The sequence below is a fragment of the Ursus americanus genome, chromosome 29 (assembly GCF_024610735.1).
Source record: "Ursus americanus isolate L20-20 chromosome 29, mUrsAme1.1.p, whole genome shotgun sequence".
Taxonomy (NCBI): Eukaryota; Metazoa; Chordata; class Mammalia; order Carnivora; family Ursidae; genus Ursus; species Ursus americanus.
Genome location: NC_142155.1, coordinates 4,163,698 through 4,184,918, shown reverse-complemented (window position 1 = coordinate 4,184,918; position 21,221 = coordinate 4,163,698). Strand labels below are relative to the sequence as shown.

Sequence of the window (21,221 nt, the reverse complement as noted above, 5' to 3'; positions counted from 1 at the left end):
GAATCGAAGCCGACAGCATCTAAATGCTTCAGGACTCAAACAGTACAACAGAGACTTTTCATTTGAATATCCTTATTTTTCTCTTGCACAGTTTTAGCCTTGTAAGCTCACTCCAGCAGATTAGGTCTTTGAAAGTTAATCATAGTACCTAATTATTAGCATCTTTGGTGAATGACCTTGCTTATTTAACTGTAGTTTTCTCTGCATGATTACTCACGCTACCAAACTATTTTGCTGTTCAGAATTCATTTTTCAATTACAATTTACATATTGTCTTTTGAACATGGAATATCTACTTGTTGCCAAATAGTTTTGTTTTGTACAATGGCTGGTGTCTTAATATAGGTATGCTTGAGAATATATTGTCTGTTTTAAAACAAAGCTAATATTTTTTTTAGTTTTGCAACTCAGAACGCTATGCTAATAGATGAGTCCAGGATATTCTACTGCCTTTGTGTCTTCAGAGTTAATGTTACTGTGTTCCGCTTGAATCACTGCTGCATACAGAAAAGGGAACATCAGTACTAAAAGAGGAGGAAAATAGACCTAGGTCAGTGTGTGTGTGTCTGTGTGTGACTCTACTAGTTTTTGCTGAAACCCACCCTCACTCAACCCCAGAGGATCTGCTTTCCACTTGCCTTCTTCAGCAGCTTATTTCTTTTCTTTCACATCTCACAGGAGAGTGTCAGGGGTGGTGTCTTTCTGCTTCCTTTCACTGCTGTAAATCATAACTTTGGCAATTGTCCACCTGCTCTTTTGGGACTAGACCATTTTCTCTCCCTCCTTGTCGGTGTTGCCCCCTCTCCTCCTGTCATTTGCCCTCACTCAGTGCAAACTGTTGCCCCTGGACCTGCACCTCCTCCCTGATAGCTCTATTCTTTTTTGCTTCTTTAATATCCCTGGAGATAAAAATTCTAACACCCCAAATTATTTATTATTTGGTCTTTCATTGACAATAATCATTTTCTCCATATGATTTTTCTTCCATTCCTGTGGTCACATGCTAGATTTTGTTTTCAATGTGTCTGATGCCTTTTTGTTCCTCAATTTTTCCATTGTTACTTGTTTTGTGTTTTATGGGTACTTTGTATTGTATATCTTCAATTTCTTTGTCATACATTTTACTGTATTTTTTGTTATTCTCTTCCTGTTTTGTTTTTTTTTTCTGGAGACTACAGTTAGCATCTTAATTTATAATAATCGGTTCAAATCATTATCAAATTAATTTCAATAATATACAATATTTTTGTTTCTATATACCTTGTCTTTCAACTTTTATGTTGTTATTGCCACAAATTACATCTTTATACATTGTGTGATTTATACATCGTGTAATTGTACACATCAACTTCAATTTAAAATTGTTGCTTTAGAGGCACCTGTGTGTCTCAGTTGGTTAAGCAACAGCCTGCTGCTCAGGTCATGATCCTGGAATTCCAGGATCAATTTCCGTATCAAGCTCCCTGCTCAGTGGGGAGTCTGCTTCTCCCTCTAACCCTCCCTCCTCTCGTGCTTTCTCTCTCTCTCTCTCTCTCTCTCTCTCTCTCGTTCTTTCAAACAAATAAATAAATGAATAAAAAGAATCTTTAAAAAAATAAAATTGTTGCTTTGTACAGTTCTCTTTTAAATCAGATAAAAAACTGAGTTAAAACAAAAGATACATTTAAACTGTTTTTATCTTTATCTATGTAGTGACATTTCCTAGCATTCTTTATATCTTCATGTGGAATTGAGTTACTGTTTTGGTGTCCTTTCATTTCAACCTGATAATGCTAGTGATGACTTCTCTCAGTTTTTGTTTACCAAGGAATGTCTTAACTTCTCTTTCATTATTGAAGGATAGTTTTGTTGGATATAGAATCCATGTTTGACAGGTTTTTTTTTTTTTCTTTTATCCTTTTAAGTATGTAAGCCCGTTGTCTTTTGGCCTCAATGGTTCCTGATGAAAACTCAGGTGTTAGTCTTATTAGGCATCCCCAATGTGTGACAAGTTATTTTCTTGCTGTTTTCAAGATTGTCTTTGTCTTAGGTTTTCAACAGTTTGATTACAGTGTGCTTGGTGTGGATCTCTGAGGTTTTCCTACTTGGAATTTTTTGAGCTCCTTGGATATGTAGAAAAATGCTTTTCATCAAGTTTTGGAAGTTTTTGGTCATTATTTTTTCCAAAGTATTTCTCCTGCTTCCTTCTCTTTCTCCAATCCTTCTAGGAGTCCCATGATATATATGTTGTTGCCCTGGATGGTGTCCCACCAGTCTTCTAGGCTCTGTTCATTTCTTTTAATTTCTACTTTTTGTTCCTCAGAGTGGATAATCTCATAATCTCAACTGATTTACTTTAAAGTTTATTAATGCTTTCTTCTGTTATCTCAAATCTGCTATCGAGTCCCTCTAGTGAATTTCTAAATTTCAGTTATTATATTTTCAGCCCCTTAGTTTTTATTTAGTTCTTTTTTTTATCATTTCTATATTTAAATTGATGTTCTCTATTTGGTAAGGCCTATTCTCACACTTTCTTTAGTTCTTTAGACATGGTTTTCTGCAACACACTGAACATAATTAGAATAGCTGATTGAAAGTCTTAGTGTATTGTCTGGGTTTCCTCAGGCACTTTCTATTGATGTGTGTGTGTGTGTGTGTGTGTGTGTGTGTGTGCGCGCGCCATACCTTCTTGTTTCTTTGCATGCCTTGTAATCTTTTGTTGAAAACCAGACATTTTTATATTATAATGAGGCAACTGTGGAAATCAAATTTTCAACTCTCCCCAGATTTATTGTTGTTACTTTTTATTATAGTTGTTATTTGGTGACTTTTGTAAACTAATTTTGTAAATTCTATGTTCTTTGTTGTATTTGACCCTGAAAGTCTCTTCTAAAGTCTGTGTTCTGTTAGCTAGTTCTTTTACAGAGAGTTCCTTAAATTGCTATAGCCAAAAGCAAATAAGCAAAAAAATCTCCCTGTCTTTGCAATTTGACTCTGGGTTGGGAAATTCCTTCTCACCTTTAATGCTTAACTAGACTGTTTTAATTCTGCCTTGGCATTTATTTCCTACTTCTGCAGAGCCTCAAGGTCAGCAGAAAGTGAGAGCTTAAGACCTTATGAGATCTTTTCTGAGCATATCCACAGGTCTGAGCATGTGTGTGGACTTCTGTATTCCCAAGAGTATGTTGGAACTTTTCAAAGCCCCTTTGTACATTTCATTCCCCAGCCTTTCCCTTCAAGCTCCTTGGCTAGTCCATGATGGTCCTTGACAGTCCCAATTGTCACCTATTGCTTTGGGCAGCAGAGTCCAAAATATGGGCCTGCAAATGTTTTTTGAAATGTCCCCAGGAAGCAACTTTAACACTGGGTCAGTTTCAAATTAGGCAAAGTAAATCAAATTTTTTAAGCTGGTTCTCCGGGGAGCCACTAGAAAGGTTTAAGGAAATAATTATAATTCTTTGCGAATGAGATCCATTCTTCTCCCTCTCGTATTGGGAATGCAGACTGTTATTTGCATGGCTTTACCACTGAACAGAGGAGAGGGGAATGAGAATGGGGCAAGTTAAAATGCCACAAATTTCACTATTTTTACTGAAAACCAGCTGTTTTCCTTGAATAGATGCTATTCATGTTGCTACAGGTCCCAGTGTTCCAAATAAGTTGATTCTGACAGTGTTTGTGCTTTTTTATGGAGTAGTAGAATTTGGAACTTCTTCTTCTGCCCTTTTTCACTGACATCACTCCACATGCAAGATTTTTGATGTTATCACTAACTGCTCCATTTCTGAAAATTATGCTGTTGGGAGGGAAGCAAGCCAAATTACTGGAAACTCAACATACCAACAAACAATTTGAGGAACTCACAAATCTCCCACTTGTTCAAAATATTTTTCAAGAAATCATTTTTTTTGAAGATGATAAATAGGTTATCTAAAGAATATATTTGATGTACTCTTTCTTATCATCATTTTAAATGTTAAATGTTGTTTTGTCCTTTCATTAATATGTACTTTATGAATGTATTCATGTATGTTTATTTTTTAAATATTTTCAATGACAGTGTAACCAAAATATAATCCATATGGGAACTTTTTAGTTTACATTAATTACTTTTTAATCTCTCTCAAAGTCATTTTTGGTTTCACTTATTTCAAAATTTGGAAGATTCACAGAACGTTTTCAGGTTGACCAATTTGCCAAATTATAAATTCATAATCACCAAAATTTGCTTTAAGTGTTTCAAAGTTTTACAGATATTTAGCTCAGATAGAGTGGTTTTGACAGCCTTTTAATGTATTAGCAAAACTTTAATCAGTAAGTTTTCATTATGTATTCAAAATATCTTTTAAGCATTATTTAATTTGGCCATATCCATGTCCTAGCTCTCTCTGCTTCTGCACCTACAGGAATATGCAGCAGAGAGAGGGATTCTTTGGTACAGCAAGTATTTTAAGAGAAATAAGGTAAAAGGGGTAGAAGTCATAGGGGTAAGTTGAACAGAGCAAACAGAGAAGACCCTCCAAGGAGATGCATGTTAATGGAGGCTTAGAAGATATGAGGAAGAGGTGGTCATGCAAAGTGTTTGGAGAACTACCTTCTATTAGAAGGAATAGCATATTGTGTTTTCAAAGACCTAAAGCAGGAAAGATCCTGGTGTTTTTTGTAAGATGAGAAGACCAGTGATTGCTACATAATGCTTTGCATATGCAAATACTACATATGTCTCATTGCATGCAACTATACATACAATTACAGTTGATTCTTGTTATTTAAGGATCCTGTATTTGTTAATTTCCCTACTTACTGAAATTTATTTGTTCTGTCAAGTAATACTCATGGCACTTTCATGGTCATTCATAGACGTGCACAGAGTAGTGAAAGTTGAGTTGCCTAAGGTGCACATCTCCAGCTGAGGTCAAAGTGACACCCTTCCTTTTTATTTCATCTCTCCTGTGGTAAATAAGTGTCCTTTTTGTGATCTATTTAGTGTTACATTTGAGGTTTTTTTTTTTCATTTTTATGCTTTTTGTTGAAAGATTTTGCTGTTTAAAATGGTTCCTCAAGTGTAGCTTTGAAGTACTGTCTAGTGTTCTAAGTACAAGAAGGCTGTGTTATGTCTTATGGAGAAAATATGTGTGTTCGATAACTTTCATTCAGGCATGAGTTATAGTGCTATTGACCATGAATTCAATTTTAATGAATCAATACATTGTAAATGAGGTGTCTTTAAACAGAAACACACATCAAACAAGGTTACGCACTGATCAATTGATCAAAATGTGACCAGAGGCTTACAGGAACCTAACCCTATATTTCCTCTCAGAGCAATGATTTAGTTTTTGCTAGTTTGGCGTTTCTAGAAACTTTATAGAGTATGGCTACTGTAGATGAGAAGATTCGATTTTACTATAGCACATGTTGATGCTTTTACAACTACTCAGAAAGATAGGAGCTTTATTTGTCTATCTGCTCCCAGTCTCTAACATTGTACCTGCCCCAGAGGTGGTGTTCGATAAGTATTTATTTTAGTGCACAAAAGAATGGACCATCACTGCACATCATATTCAATCATTTGTACTGTGTTTGCTTTGCATACTGCTAATCCAATTCGGTTTTTATCCTAGAACAATACTTCAGCAACCCTACAATACGGAAACTGATTTAGCTTCGTTGCCTCATTGAAAAATGAGCGCATTTATGGATTTTTAAATCAAGGCTATTACCAAAGTTTTGATGTCTGCTGTATAATCCAACATGCTTTTGATTGTTACAAAAGTACCTTCTCTAACTAAAAGCGATAGGCTTGAAACTACACTGGATACATGTTGGTGTGCGTAGAGTGGAAGGGGCACTTCTGAAACAGGTAGCACAAGGGAATAAATCATGATCTCATGTCTTTTTAGCCAATATTTTCTCTCAACGTTTATCAATCACTCAAAAGATTATATACACCTCAGAGTGTTTTGCTGAATTGTTAACAGGAAAGATTTATATACGTTTTAGACTGATGATAAGTTGAAGCTAATTAAATTGAGGATTCAACTGAAGTGACCCGCTAGTGATTTGTTTTTGTGGCTTTTGTTTTACATTTGTGAAAATGTGCCATTGATCATATGTCATAAACTGAGTTATCATTAACTAAGTATATATCTTTCACATTCTTATTTTCATCTATACCTCAGAGAGTTTTATGTGGGACTTCCTTTTTCACACCTGGAATTACAAAGATAGATGAACTTGTCGGGCTCAGAGTAGTGGGGGGGGGGGCAAGTTCCCTCAATTATTTTATCACAGGAAAATTGTAAGGCAATCTCACTGTGTTTAAGGGTCTCTAATTTTCTTTTCAAGGAAGAGACTTTGCCAGTCTAATCCAAATTTACAAGGAAAATGTAAGGTCTTATTTTAACATTATCTTGTCACAAGTGATTTACCAATTTGGCCATATTTGAAGTGAAACAATTTGTAATGCTGGTCTCTAAAGTCTGAAGAAAATTTAGTATAAGAAAAGCTTTGACTTCTTTTGAAAAGTAAATATTTTTCTACAAAATAGCTGAGAGAGGCTAATTAATATATTAATTAGCCTTTCCCTGAATTTCATGCAAATATTGGCAAGACAGTATTCACGCTGAGAGTAACTATGATATAAATATTAAGGTTGAACCATGTGAACTGCTAATATTTGAGCATTTTTGATATACAAAATGGCAATGTCATGTGATTCCACTTAATATGATACCACTTTCTAAACAATCAGTATTGTTACGTTTTATCTATTTTGGATATTGACAACAAATGTTTGAAGACATCAGTGAGATATCTAGAGGAACTGCCTGTTAATTTGTGGCTATTTAAAATATTGATTATTACTGAAATAACCACAATTGCTAACAAAGAGCTTAAGGTATCGCCTTCCTAAACATTTTGAGTTTTCACTATATGGCAGGCGTTTGAATAACTGCTTCTGGACTATCTCATGCACATTAAGAGAAAGCAGACTAAAATTCACTTTCTCAAGTTAGAGTCAAAAGGGAAATTCACTACTCAATATTCCAAAGTTCTAAGAAGCTAAACTAGTCATCTTTAAGATAAGCTGCTACTCTAATTATCCCTATCATATTTCTACCTGAGAAAATTTATTGTGTTTTCACTATGCATGTCGTAAAAAATATATTGTAGAGATACCTGGCTAAAAGTGTAGTAGGAGACTAAATTTGCAACGGAAACTCCTAAATAGAAGGTGCAGAGAGTATTTCACAATTTTTTTTCTAATTAAATTCCTTCGTAAGTTTGAATTTGGAATATAATGCACTTGCAGTCAGGCAGATTTCAAATTTAGCTGCTTTAGGAATTATTCATTCTATTCCACTTTGTTAAAGTATCGTTTATTGTATACTTTAAAGGATATTTTCAATAACTTGATTCCATTGACTCATATTTTTATGTATTTACAAATCAAAATAGTTGTAATCAACATAATTACCATATGTCTTCTATATAAATGTATTTCTAAGTGTTACAGGATAACTGTATTTTATGTCTTTATATCCTACTGTTTTATATTGGAAAATTTCATGTTGAAAGTATGTTGTTTTATGCACAGTAGGAAGTAAAACTGCTTTCGTTCACCGATAAAACTTCCTCTGGAAAAGCAGTAAAGAAACATATTTTCAGAAACTTTCAAGGCATATATTCGTGGTTTGTGTTCAACAACTGGAAAATGATTTATAAATGATAATGTTACTTAATATCTTGCAGGCGGGATCTTCAAACTTAGAGAAATAAACCATCTGATTTGGTACCCACAGTTTTTTAGTTTCCAAAAAGTGAGACAAGGTATACTAAAAATATATAATTTATAACTTTATTGTAATTACTTTACCTTTCCAAGTCTGTGTCTTCTAGTGATTCCTGTTTCATTAATATTATAATAATTAGCTCCCATGCAGAATTCAAGTCTCTAGAAACCTCATTTTCTGGAATTCCACTGAGAATCTAAACATTAACAAACAAGACCTCTGATAGCCATGTTAGAGGCTCTAAATTCCATACACCCCAAACCCATGTATTTTGTACAGGGGCTATTTCAGACCTGCACTCAGACCTGATAGATATACATTTTAGCCTCAAGTTTAATAACTTGGTTATTTATTTTCCAAGACAACAAAAAATTAGAAATAATCTTGGAAGTGGAAACAGGAACAAGACACAATGAAAGCCGTGATAGTGGATCTGAGAAATAGTATAGGGAAATGCAAATCAAAGCACAAACCAGGGTAATCCTCTCACAAACCAGACCAAACAATAGCAACAACAGCAAAAGAAACAATACCAACAACAAGAACCACAGAAATGTAATTTAGGATCCTTTAGTTCAGGGGAAAACTTCTGTCCTTTAATCAGTTTCTGCAAGTATCGCACTATAATAACTGCTGTTTATAATTATGATATAAGATGTTAAACATGATTTAAATCAAGTTCAAATGAATTCATATATTCCAACTGTTTTGCCAATTTATTATTAGAATAATATAACAGGAACTCTGGAATTCTTAATTATCCAAAATTTTATGAGAACTTCCTATAATCATGAAATCACCTTACACTGCTCATTAATGTGACACATAAAGGGGGGCCAAAAATAGAAAAGGAATCATCATCTATCGAGTGTCTACTCTGGGCCAGTACTCTGCTAGACTAAAATATATTTATTTAATAAAAATATTTTCTTCCCAATTAGTCCAGGAAACTTGCAAAAGAAAATTAGAGGGTAAACTGGAGACACATATCATGGAATATACTCTCAAAGGGTCTTGAACAGTAGGCATTCCAGCAACTCTCACCAGGCAGGAGCAGTGAGCGGATTACGTGAAACTTACCAGAATGTCACATCTGAGCGTCATGGCAAGCTCATGTTGGGTCCAGCCTGGGATAATATGCTGGAAAGGCTCAATTTATGAAGGAAGGAAGGGGTCTTCAATGAAGCAGAAATGTGCATTATACAGCTTGTTAACTAGACTGTCACTAAGTACCCAACTAACTTATAGTTTCAAGTAAAGGGGAATCTTCCAATGCAGTTCTGTTGAATGTTAAGTGTAACGAGGAAAAGTGTAAAGTCTTCCCCCATAATTATATATACTGCATTTTATTGTGAGTGTCCAAGATGCAGACGAAAAGGGAATAGCAATTATAACTACTTTTGTTTGGCCCTTTCTGGATATCAAGCACTGTGCTAAGCACTTTAAGCTCATGACTTGATTTTACCCATAAAGTAAGGGGTAAAATTTTATCTCCATTTTACAAATAAAGAAGCAAAAGAATAGAGAGATTACATAGCTTTTCCAAAGATGGAGTAGAGTGGGCAGTGTGACTCTAGACCCCATGCTGTTAAGAGCATCCTCAATTTATTTGGCCAGTGGCATTTTATTCACATAAAAATCACTAACATTTCTAAGAGTAACTGTGTGTGGAAAGACATTTAAGAACCGTTGGGCTAACTTGTGAACAAGTCCGGATGAGAAACCGCACTGCTCATCTTTGTGTTTCTAGTGCCGTAAGTAGTACTTAGCACAAAGTAGTTAATTAAAATCTAGCCAGAATCTGGCCACTAGACCTATGTCTTTCAACATGTGACGTAATGACATTTGTCGCAAATACAAGATGATTTAGCTCTTGACATTGAACTGTACCTGCTGTTAAGGGAAAAAAATTACAATTTTTTTTAAATGAAGAAAAAAAACTAAAGCGTTTCAACATGGTACTAAAGCTAATAAAAACATGTCCAAGATTTCCAATGGTCACACCTAAGGCATGATATTTTTAGTATTTTGAAACATGATTTGTAAAAGCCAAGGATAACAAGATCGATAAAATATATTGGCCTGGGGTACCAGTGTTCCAGTAGCATCATGTCGCTGTTAGGCTAGGCTGGGCCTATATAGCAGTGTGAAAGTTTCCTTGAAACTCCCATGACTTCAGATGATAAATATTTATTTCTTGTTCTCACACCTGCCCATTGTGGACATTCAAGGCTCTGCCTCACATGGCCCCACAGGAATCAAATCTGAGAGGTTCTACCATCCTCTAGCTGCCTCATCTGGAACATACAACCTTTCTGGTCACTACAGCAGAGAAGAGGACAGGCTGGATACTCCCACACAGGCTTCTCACTGTCTCAGCTTGGAAGGGATGTACGTCAGTGTCACCTTCATTTTACTGGCTGGAAAGAGTCACACGCTTCTATGTAACTGCAGGAAGACTGGGAAATGTGAGAATAATTGGTGGGCGTTTTTGGTTAGTTCGTGTAACACCCTCTGCTTCAGGCGTGTGCCCATGTATTGATAAAATTTTCACTCATCTAAAAGCTAAATTGAGGTCATATGCCTGGTCATAATTTAGAACCATATCCAAATGTTGTGACAGAATATGAAGTAATAGTTTTCCAGAGCCAAATACAACCAGCGAGTAGATAAGGAATATGTGCCTATCCCAAGTTAAGACGGTCCTCCAGCATTTGAGAAATAGTCATACATCTATCAACAAACGGAATTTTGAAAATACTCTTTAGTAAGACGTTGTTCTGTTATTCCTGGGTCCACGTCTACCTAATGAAGCAAAAATATCTGATGGAGACACAAAATATTTTGCAGCTGTCTCACAGATATGAAAGAGTTATTAGCAGTAATTGCAAATTAAATGTTATTTAAGTTTTTCTAAATTGTTTTATAATTCTTTGGCCTGGGAACCAAATCTGTGGATCACAGATGTCAAAATTTTGAGAAACAGTTCTAGAAACAGTGTGGTTAAGCTCCAGAGGGTCCTCAAAGCACTTAAATTAATTATATATGAGATTTTTGTGTGAATGGGCATGCTTTCTGGGAAGAGTCATTAATTTCTGAGAGAATTAAAGAACATCACTGACTTTAATCAACATTTAAGTATTAAATGAATAAATGAATACACACAGGTGTTATTTAATTAAGAATTACATAAAATGTGAATTATACAAGATTAAACAATATTTTGGAGCTATTCAGGTTGCAAAGGACCACTCAGAGTGTCTTAGTACAGCAGTGTACTTGTACAAGAGGGTTTTTCTCAGTGAGTTTTGTCCTCTGAAACAAAGAAGAAGAGCAGGACCCCGCTGGATTTGAGTACTATGCGAAGAAAGGAAGCAGGTGAAATTGACAAGGAGCAAAATGGTTAAGATATTTACAAGTTTAAAACATTGCAATGTCCCCGAGTGTGTTATTTATATCCAGTATACAAAGGAGAAAGTACTAAAAAGACTTTGGAGACCCTGAGCACCAAATCAATGAGAAAGGAAGACGCCTGCTCTTCTTACTTACATTTAGTATGGAGCAGGTCTGGAAAGCATTTCTTTGGCAGTATTTTAAAGAAATGATCAGAAGGCACTTAGTGTTGAATGAATAGTTTTAAAGTCTTCAGGAAACCTTAGATAAAGGGATTAGCTGGAGCTAGGAGTTAGAACACAGCTTTCTCATGGAATCAAGCACCTGGGCTTAAACTTTGCAATTTAAGTTTGAGGACTTTTCGGCCCCTTTCACCCTGGTTGTCACAGGCTGAAGAAAACGGTCTGGGCATTCAGGTACCCTGTTATTACCCCACATGAATTTGGGTCTAATATCCTAAGATATTAGGAACAAATGGTAATTTCAGAAGAACAGCCAACACATCAGTCACGTTTCCATTAAAAGAGCCTTATTTATTCTATTTGTATTGCATAGGCATATTGTCCAGGTGGATACTGGCTGTAGTTTAGATTGATTAGTTCACAGGTATCAAAACACTTTGAAGATGAACTCCCAATTTCTTACAGTGTTAGTCAACTATTTTTCTCAGTGTATCCTTTTCTGTTGTTTCCCCCAGTAGAGGTTACTTAAGAACAATCTTGATAAATATTCAACTTGATAAATATCCATTCAATATTCAATGGGAAGTGTTTTAAATGGTATGGCAAAGGCATATTGGGGTTTTGAAGAACATGGGGAAGGAAGTGAATTCAGAAGAAAAAGAGAGGAGAAAAGATTTTATAAAGGAAAGATATCTGGAGCATTTTGGAAGAAAAGCAAGATCTGGAAGGTAAAGATAAATAGTGAAAGCAAGGGAATTACAAATAGAATAGCGAAGTGTGAGACAACCGGATGTGTTCCATGAATGGTAGAAATTTCAGAGTCCTGTTAATGTATGCAGTGTATATGGGGTGGAGACACCGGAATGAAAACTGAGTTCATCTACCAATGTCATCTGGCAGAGCCAGATCATAAAGTCAGAGTGCCCTGAATGGCATGAGATAATCGTATTCAGGCCCTCGAACTATTCTGCTGGGCTAAATGGAAAGGGTGGAAGGGATGGGAGAAGAAAGGGGGCAAGAGGAAGGCTAAGGAGACTTTCCAGTGGTCTGAGGTTGAAGCTGATGGAGAGGAGAGGAGGGGTTTAGAGATGCTAAGTGGGGAAGGAGGCAGGACTTTGTGATCTATGTGAAGTGGATGATGAGAGAAAGGCAAGAAAATTGAATGACTTCCAGATTTCTGTCTTAGGTGATTGGGTTTCATTAACTGAGACAGAGAATGTAATCTGGCAAATAACATGTTTTAGAAGCATCTGACAAATTCTTTTTCATTATGAATACAATATAGCACATGCCAGACTGTAAATTATATCCGACATATTCTGTAACATGGAAATACTGTTAAGCTTTTTCTGGGTAAAAATATGAAATCTATAACTGAACATCCATGAACAAATTGTTTCAATATGGGAGTCTTGACAGACCCATCCTCTCGAAAGGCTCTGGTATAACAAGTGCTGCCGTGTATTTCGTAAGAGGAACAAAGACCTCTGTTTCATTAAGAAACTTCAGAAAATAATTTTGAATTAAAAAGTGTCCTTTCAGCTCTTGCCAATTGAGGGGTAGAGGGCAAAGTGATTTTCTGCCCCTCCTATTGCTTAGAATTTTTCTAGCTCTTCTCTGTGCCTGTGGATCAATAGGAATCACCACTGGTGAATATGTTTAGTCCTGTTAAGGTCACCAGTTTTTCAAGACAATTTCAGTTTGACCTTCTTATTAATTCATTTATTCTTTCGTCATTAGAGGTGGGATAACTAACTTTGCTGTTTCGGCCCTCAAGAGATTTTGGGGTGGTCCTTAGATAGAGTGATATTATGATAACGTTATCTCCATTTTCAATTGTTAGCAAGAGAGTGATGCAAGGGCTGGCGGTGTTGTGGTGTGACCGTAGTGGTCTGGCAGGCACATGCATCCTTCGCTGAGGATCTTGCTCTGAGCTGATATATCCCTTGGGTCTTCCTCCTTTCTATACTCGGCATTTTCCAGGACTCTTTCTGCATCCCTGCTTCTGGTTCTGCTGTAATTTCAAGAATTTGGCACTTGAAGCTAAAAAAAATTAGTGTTGTGAGGTAGGATCAGGCAATTAACACTAAACACCAAATTTGTATTCCAGCTCTGATCATGAACCACTGGAATATAAATTAAAGGAGGATTTGGAGGGAAAAAATCTACAGATGTTTGTCTTGATTCTAGCTACCTTTTCTTAGAGCGTCTGCTTTTCTTTTATGTTTTTGCAGATATAAAAAACAAGATATTCAAATTAATAACATTCATTATTTAAAATTAGCAGTAGTTTAACATGGCATATATATGCTTTATTTTTTCAAATAATTCACAAGTGAGATGAGGAACTAAGGCGATAAATGACTGATGCCAGGATTTCTTTTCCAGTGATATAATTTCCTCTGCAGAATTTTCTTATTAAAATAAACAATGGAATCATACGGCTGTGGTCCATGTCTTTCAATTTAAATTTCCTAAGTGTGTAGGAATATAGTTCAATTAAACAGTACATTTTTTATTGTCCCTTAATCTTCTTTTCATAAGTTTGATTATGACTAATCTGTGCAATTGTAAATTGTTCAAATGTAATGTATTTTGGAATTTTTCAGAAAAGTTCCAGAAGGTCAAGGTAAAGTAACGAAAAGATTAAATCTGATCAGATCACACAGTGCCTTCAAAAAAATATACTCATTAGCGTTTTTACACCCTATAGCCTAATCTTTATTCTACCTATTGTAAACTCCATTGGCTCTTGCTTTTGTTTTGTTATTGATTTATATTGAAATTCCCTTTTCGGAACTAAAGGAGATGATATCTCCATAGTGTCTATTGAGGACTGCGGGATCCAGGCATACCAAATAAATGTTTGCTGATGGAGATGAGTCCTTCCCCCAGCCATGGTTAGCTTGAAAGGCTTTTGAAGTAGGAGTCAGGAGACGAGTTCTACTCTTAGAACTGTAATTTACGTTCTATGTCACTGAGAAAATCACTTCAGCTCTCAAAGATCAGCTACTAGTTTGATCCCATCACCAACATCCATGACTGATTCTAGTGGCCGTGTATATTTCTTTACTGTGCGGTGAGGTCATTGAACCTCTCCCTCTTCAGACTGCTCATGATGCTTTCACACCTGATGTATCTCCCTGCTAAGAAGGAGGGAAGCACAGCCCACTTGATGGTCATAGGTCTGATGGTCAATATTCCTCCTGGGTGGCCTTGGCAAGGCATAATGATGTCTTTTTTTCTTCTCTCCCTCTCTCTTTTTCTTTATTTCTGTAGCTTGGGAACCTAGTAGTCTCCTTCACCCAGCTTCCCACACCAGGATGCACCATGAGCTTCCAGCTTCTAGCAAAATCTAATAAATGTCTTATTTCTAGCCTGTGGGGGCACTTCAGTATGCATCCTTTAGTAATAAATCAATGATGGCTAGTGGCTTGGTGATCTACTGGTTCTAGGCAATGTATTTATATTTTGAGTTTTAGGAAATAATAAACTCAAGGGAATGTCAAGAAAAGTTCTGTTTGTCCCTGACAGGTGAGTATTAGTGAGTATACATAAACCCCAACAAAAAGGAATATCCACTGAAAACAACTTAGATGGAGAAACACTGTAGGAGCCTTAGGGAGTCTTCCCATTTACCTGACTTCATTCTTAAGCTTCATGCCTGATTGAATCTATGAAGACCATTAGGGTGTAACTGGATGTTTTGTCATTAGAGTACCTATGAGAGTAGAAGGTAGTCAATTCGAATTGCTTTCTTTGGTTCACACACAATTTGAAGTTTTAAAATACCAGTTTAAAACACCGTGATTTCAAAAACCCCTGAGTATGCTTTAGGGTTTCACTCACTGATAAGCTTAAAAATTGATTTTTAATTTCTTTATTTTTGTATTAGTGTGTTAATCCCAACTTTCAGACCTTCAACTCCCAGAGGCTCCCTTAGGAAACAGGACTCCTCTTAGGCCCTGCACAGTCACGAATGTCCCTCTTGGAGAAGTGAGGTGCTGCAGGCTGTAAATCACGCAGGCCTGCCCGGAATTTGGGGCTGGATGGGATTGGACTAGCCTCTGGCTACAGGCATGAACAAACTAAAAATAAGATTTGAGTTCCTTATAAGAGACAGAGGTAGGAGGGACGCCTGGGTGGCTCAGTCAGTTAAGCATCTGCCTTCGGCTCAGGTCAGGATCCCAGGATCTTAGGATCGAGTCCTGGATCAAGCTCCCTGCTCAGTGGAGAACCTGCTTCTCCCTCTGCCTACCACTCCCTCTGCTTGTGCTCCCACTCTCTCTCTCTCTCTGACAAATAAATAAATAAAGTCTTAAAAAAAAAAGAGGTAGAAGTTTAGCATCAGAAAATCTGTTCACTAATTATGGAGCAAGAATTGGATCCATAGTGCAGGTTGACCATCAAGGTAAATGAGAAAAAATGAAGGAGGTGGAATGTCAGCCATGGAACAAAAGGAAGAGAACTTCCGAGGAGCATCTGCAGTGAGTCCCTGGCAAGGAGATGGCTGCTAAAGGCACGGAGCACGGTCAGAGACTTCCACATTCAGCAGATACTTATTTTATCTTTACTTTGATTTTCCCCATTAAATACAACTCGTGTATTACTAAAGAAATGGAAAATGCAGAAAATGGAAAGAAATGTAAAAATGTGATATGAGAGTAAAGGAAAAGGGTGTGAGCTTCGATATGGGAATGTTTGCATAACCATGCAAGTTCAGATCTCCGAGCCCAGCCGCTGTGCTTCTGGTCCAGTTGGGAATTTCTTTAAATGGGGGAAGTTGAGAAAGGAAAAGAAAAGTACAGGGTTGGAGAAGCTGTGGGTATGCGACTGGGCAACCGCTCTTGTGTGCCCTTGTGTATGAGCTTGTTTTTAGAGCGTACTGTTTGGGAATTGAGAACAAGTAGAACTGTCCATTATAGAAGGAGGGCTCATTGTCTACAACACTGAGGTTTTCAGAATTTTGAAGAAACAACCTGGGTTAATATGACAGACTGTCTCTTTCTATAAAGAATACAACATGCCGTCTTACAGTTTTTTTTGGACTGAGGTCCACGGAAGCTAGAAGATTTCCTTCGGTGTACCATGTGCTTTTTGAGAGAGGGGTGTAGACCAGATGCCACTTCTGTCAGTTTTAGGTACAGTTTGTACTGGGACTCTTTTTATTTCCTACACAGAGCTTTAGTTCTTCTCTAAAACTCCACCCTGGTCTTCCTCCAGCCACAGGACTCTGTTGACCCATTCATTTTTGTATTCCCACGAAGTCCCAAATTACTCTTCTTCCATGAGCATTGCTGTAGTTTCAGTGTCCTCAAGCTCACCTTTCACACAGACAATTATACATACTCAGAAATAGATGTTATTTGTGAATGTGATTTTTTAAAACAAAAACGTAGCAAAGAGAATAAGAAGACTAGATAGTTATGGCTAGGAGTGTTGAACTTCCATGACATTGTCTCTCTCCTTCTCTCTCTCTCTCTCTCTCACCACTGGTCACCACTTCTAAGGACGAGTGGGGCATCTCAGATATACCATTGTGGTGTCCAGGGCACTGAAGACCTGCCTTAAGCCACACCTTCTCTCCACCGGACATCCACCCATTTAACACCTCTGCTAGGTTCTAGAATGCAGTGATACACACATCAGACACATAGTCACTCCCTGTCCTCGTAGGATCTGGTGGGAGTAGGTAGTAAGATTTCATGAAATCACCACACAAATATAAAATTCAAGCCATTCTGAATGATAAGAGGAAAAAGTACAGTGAGCTATGATATTTGTGTCGATGTTGCAAAAGCAATTCCTCCACACATGACACCTAAGGCAGGAAGTGAATCAGCCCCACTTAACTGGGCTGGATTTGATATTTTGAATCATAAAAAAAAACTGCAGTAAATAATAAGTGAAGATTAATTTGCTTGTGATCCTTATATCTCTAGCCTGTTACCTAACAACTTTATAACTTTCTTTCAGTTTCTATAAAAATCACTCTCTGCAAAAATAGGTGGAATTTTTATTACTAATCATCTAGTATTTACCTGAGTTACATATATTCTCAATTTACTTGCCTTGGGGAAATCTCACACATCCCCTGAAAAATATCGTCTGGCATATAAATGGAGACCTTTTATGTTCAAAACCAGGAGACTGAATGTTCAGTCATAACCTCATAATCATGATAGGTACACAGTGTATTTGGTACATAGTAAAAGGAGTCATTGAACATTTCACTTTTGATAAATGTGTTTCTCAGTTCCTATGGTCTGGTCACGCTTGTGGTAGGACAACCCTGCAACGTGAGCCAAACCATGCCCTCAAATTACATACTGAAATTCTCTAAAATTCAACTGTAGCTATTTATATGTTGCCTGATCACTATTACTATAGCAAAATATCTTTTTAGTTAATGGGAGTTTTTTATAGGGTTGAGTTTGTCTGCAAGAACTATTTTATATGTATATATAAATACTATATATATAATATAGTATTTAGTATATCATTATATGTTATGTGAAAAAATTTATATGAAAAACATAAATATTCAAGAAAGCACATTTTGGATTATTAATTTTTATTACTTTCTTTACTGGCTGATATCTAGTATATAACTACTAGCTTTTATTAGTTATGTAATAACTAATTTTTTCAGACAGAAAGAAAACAAGAAAGGGCAACTTAAAAGATAAAGGACACACTCAAGTTCATTTTTAGAACTAGGCAAAGTATGGTATTTTCCTGGGCAGCTTTTCTTTGTGCCTTTGTCAATTAATTCCATCTGTATTTCTATATGAGAGCATGTATTTTTACTCCCTTGTTATTAGAAAACACCCCTTTTTGGAATCTAATACCAATTTTAGTTTTATTGCCACTTTTGATTTTAACCTTGGTTCTCTCCCTAACTATGCTCTTAGAAGAATCCTATTCTCTCTGAATTTCAAACTTTTCATCTAAAAATGAGAATAATAATGTCTTCATTGAATACTTCAAATGGTTACTCTAAAGAGCAAAAAAATGATATTTGTCAAGCAACTTTGTGATCTATGATATCCAAGGCAAATACATTATTTATTTCCTTTCTTCTACTTCCAATGGAAAAACTGTCCTATGGTTGAAAACTACTTACAATAAGATGTTGTTCTTAAGATCAGTCATTCTCAACTTCAGGCTGAGTTTAGAAGGTCTGGACCGGGGTGGGAAGAGATTGAGGAAATGTTTTCAATATGAACAATGCTAGAATAAGTTGTTCTAATAAATCACCGAAAATTTATTAGGATACTCTTCCATGTCATGAATTAAAGTTTTCCTTCTTTGAAGAATTGGTTCTGATTTTGATTTCTGGGCACAACTCTCCATACTTTCTTGTTATTTCCTAAATGATGACATTTTATTCCGTTACATATTGTCTCGCTAGATTTCCCTATCATTCGACGCTATCCTAAGACCTCTTTGTATCTTATTTTAGTCAGTTAGTAAAAATGAGTGGTCTTCTGGATTCTAGGTCACTTTTGAAATTGATAAGCATATCAACTATATTTTTATTGCATTTTCTTTTCCTTTTCTTCTTTTTAAAAGATTTTTTAAAATTTATTTGACAGAGAGAGAAAGAGAGAGAGAGAGTGAGCAGCAGAGGGAGAGGGAGAAGCAGACTTCCCTCTCTGAGCAGGGAGCCCGATGTGAACTCGATCCCTGGACCGTGGAGCCATGACCTGAGCAGAAGGCTGACGCTTAACTGACTGAGTCACCCAGGTGCCTTATTGCATTTTCGTAGGAGATTACATGCATGCTAGTATATGCTAGGCTCTGTGCTATGTCTTGGGGAGAATGTAAAGATAAGTCAAAATCATGGCACTTGACCACCATTTAGATTTCTTACAATCTACTGGCAAGGGAGAGATAATATATTGTAGTACTTCAGAGAAAATAGTGATTTTATATGAAACAAAGCCAAAGTTATCCAATTGGCATGTAAAGTCAACAAAACCCAAGGCTTTACAGAAAGCCCTCTAAATATAAATGATATCAGGAAGTTGTACTAAAAATTTTGCTAGTACTTTCTTTTGCTTGTTTTTGATTAAATTTCTGTTTTATTCTAAGAAAGGTATTGTATTCCTTTAAAATTAAAGTGTTGATATTTCCTGAATATAAAAGTTGGCAAGTGCTGAGCTGCCTAAGAAGTCTCAGGGAGGCTGTTTTGTAAGCTTAAAGATGAGCACCGGGTGTTACATGAAACTGACAAATTATTGAACACTACGTCTGAAACTAATGACGCACTATACGTTGGCTAATTGAATTTAAATTAAAAAATGAAAAAAAGAATAAACAGTGCAAAAATGAGAGCAATCAAACAGTATTGGGGATTTCTGTGAGAAGAAGAAGAAGGAAAATGAGAATACAAGGACAATACGGAAAGTAAAGAGAGGGTTGAATAAATACAATATTCTTGGTTCTGTGTTGAACTCATATTCATAATTCAGCCATTGTGCTAAAAACTTTATATATACCTCATTGATTCTTCTAGAAGAACTCTTATAATTAGTTATGGATAAGGAGCAAGGCACAGAGAAGTTAAATATCTTGCCTCAAATCCCACAGCTGTTTAGTGATGGGGTTGAGATTCTGGCTCAGCATCTGGCTCCCTAGAGTTAACCTTTTCCCTAGAGCTGTTCTGCTCGTGTTTACCTTTTCTGACATTTTTGAAGAGATTGCCTTAGAACAAAGCTGAGAGAGAAGGTGAGGGAGGGAACGAAAAAGTGAGAAAAACAAACCAGAAGTGAGAGATGGAAACAGACAGCCCTACTTGTGCTAGGTTAAGTTGTGTCTGAAGACGGACCTCTTTTGGAGTTTTGAACTCCTTTGGAGTTCTTAGAATAACCTCAGAAGCTGTAACTGAAGATTAAGACACATGACAGAATCTAATCGTAAGCAGTTTTTAAATCTTTAAGAGTCATATATCTAGCTGATAAGAATAACATAAATTAATGCAAGATTTCTTCAAATTAAAAGAGTATTGAAGCCCCATGCAACAGCGTTACTATCTTTGGAGAGGTCCATCTAGGTTCACAATTTCAGAAGGCCCAGCTCACGCCGTGGTCTATCATGCCTCCTGGCGTCATGCGTGTGTAATGTGGCCTCCATGCTTAGAGCTACAATAAACGGCCCACGGATGTGTCCAGAGGGCTCAAGAATGCAAAATCAACAGATCATGTAAGGAATTTAGTTGTGTGGGTGTGCACTCACACACACACACACACACACACACACACACATGCAGCATAGGCACACGTATACATTATACTGTAAAGTATCTCACACACACACACTTGTTCACTCAGAAACAGTAGTTTCTCTGAAAAACTTAAATTTCCTGGGATAATGTAGAAGAATTAGGAAGTGATAGGATTTTACCCACAATGTAGACTCTGTGGACTTCTAAGCAAACCCCCTGACACACTAATCATAAAAATAAGTTTAGCTTAGTTTTCAGTCATGACAAAAGTAACGCTGCATATCTATGATTCCAGATTTCACACCCAAGTCAAAACCGTAGTCTTCAAGCCAAATGGTCTTCAAATCACTTCTGCTTCACCAGATGACAAGGTGGTTGCCTCCTAGGGGGTAAGTGGTCTTTAAATCTAAGAACTGAAATTCTAGCTTTGAGAATTGAGTACAGAGTGATGAAGCAAAACAAAACTATAGTATTGAATTTTTTTCATAGTGAAGTATAACTTGTTCGGATTTCAGCATTTTAGGCTTTTTAAAAACTTATGGAAGATTTTATCCTATGAGAGTGACAAATGAATAACTAGGTAACAAATTGACTAATTTGCTTAAACTTGTGATTTCTGGTTGAAATCCTATAGCATTTTAA

At 36.4% G+C, this 21,221-nt stretch overlaps 1 long non-coding RNA gene across 1 annotated transcript in view; it reads left to right on the top strand.

Annotated features, from left to right (window-relative positions):
- The window catches only part of LOC123796727 (uncharacterized), a 504,139-nt gene that overhangs the window by 138,196 nt on the left and 344,722 nt on the right, over positions 1-21,221 (top strand). The window contains exons 2-3 of the long non-coding RNA XR_015722233.1: positions 18,949-19,099; positions 20,875-20,968. This is a non-coding gene — a long non-coding RNA (uncharacterized LOC123796727). The remainder of the gene's footprint in view (positions 1-18,948; positions 19,100-20,874; positions 20,969-21,221) is intronic.